The sequence below is a fragment of the Rhinatrema bivittatum genome, chromosome 3 (genome assembly GCF_901001135.1).
Source record: "Rhinatrema bivittatum chromosome 3, aRhiBiv1.1, whole genome shotgun sequence".
Classification (NCBI taxonomy): domain Eukaryota; kingdom Metazoa; phylum Chordata; class Amphibia; order Gymnophiona; family Rhinatrematidae; genus Rhinatrema; species Rhinatrema bivittatum.
Genome location: NC_042617.1, coordinates 213,946,430 through 213,948,136, shown reverse-complemented (window position 1 = coordinate 213,948,136; position 1,707 = coordinate 213,946,430).

Genomic DNA, 1,707 nt, shown 5'->3' with positions numbered 1-1,707 from the left:
AGCGGGAAGAAGCAAGGGGAAGCGGCCTCACGAGCAACCATAGCCCGCTGGATCAAGGAAGTCATCAAGGCGGCCTACGTAGACGCAGGCAAGCCGCAGCCTCTACAAATCAAGGCCCATTCTACTATGGCCCAGGCAGTGTCCTGGGCAGCAGAAACCAAGATGCTGTCACCCGCCGAGATCTGCAGGGCGGCAACATGGTCCTCCATTCATACCTTCTCCAGGTTTTACCGCCTGGATGTTCAGGCTCGGGAGGACACAGCATTCGCAAGGGCAGTACTAAGTGGGTCACAGGCAGCCTCCCACCTAGTTCAGGAGTAGCTTTTATACATCCCATTGGTCCTGTGTCCCTCTGCTACACGCTAGGAAATGGAGAAATTACTTACCTGATAATTTCGTTTAGTGTAGATGGATGGACTCAGCATCCCACCCACGGCTGCCGTTACTCATGAAAGCCTCGGGGGACAGCTCTGAGAGCAAGGGAATCAAGGGTAAGCCATGCTTTCCTTCATCTAGGGCACTCACCCTACTGGGTGTCCACGTTTCCCGGTTGAGGGTACTGGCAGTCTCCAGCTATAGCCAATTCAACCGATTCAAGTTAATCAATTTAACCAAGTTATAAAGTTAATAGAGTTATTCAAATTATGAAGTTACACAAGTTATCAAATTAGTCAGTCACACATATATCCACAATGCTTTTCGAGGAGAATACTGAAGAGCTGCACTTCCTGCAGCAGTATATGTACTAGTGCTGACGTCAGATTGAAATCTGATCCATCTCCAACTGCTATCAGGAGTACACTATACCCATTGATCCTGAGTCCATCTGTCTACACTAAGGAAAACGAAATTATCAGGTAAATAATTTCTCCATTTTAAATTGCATGTTCATTTTTTTAGCACACAGATGATAACTTTTATTTAGTGCAATTTTTATGCATAGGCTCCTTAAAAGGTGAATTTTAAAGGTTGACACATGCCAAAATTGGGAGATGCTTGTACAAGTCGGGCTTGCTTTCACCCACCGAATTTTAAAAGCTGCCCAGATGAGCGTATCTCTGACTGCGTGCACATCTCGCTTGATTTCAAAAAGGGGTGTGGTCTGGGTGGGGGTGAGCGTTTTGGGGCACAGCCAAGAGATTTGTGTGTAAATACGTACGTGTCCCGGTGCATGTCCAAGTCAACTGCCGAGTAAATAAATAAATAAATAAATAAATTTTTTATTCCAGGTTTAAAGGGTGTGGGGTAACTGGGGGAGTGCAGGTTATTAAACGAGGTGGTTTGGAATACCTAGCTCTTAATTGGGCGAACTGTTCGATGAACTGGGGAAGCTAGCAATGGTGTGGATACGCGCCCATTATAAAATACCCTGACTTTCGTGGTAGAATCAGGGTTTGCATGCCTAGGCACACCTGTGCGCACGGCTAGGTTATTTTATGTGCGTGCAAGTTATAAAATGGCCACTTATCTGGGTGTGCGCTGATGCACATGCGCCAAAGTGTGCCTGCATGCAAGTTTGAAAGATACTGTCATATTCTGTTGGATGAGTGATTCACTATAGAATTCTTACATCACTGGGTTGACAGACAAATTACATCTAGAAAACCAAATAAATATTTGAGTAAATTCTTGAACCAGTTTTGCAACATTTTGAGTGTTTTCAATTGTCTCCATATTTTATTTGCTTTAGGTTTATCTGTGGAATTG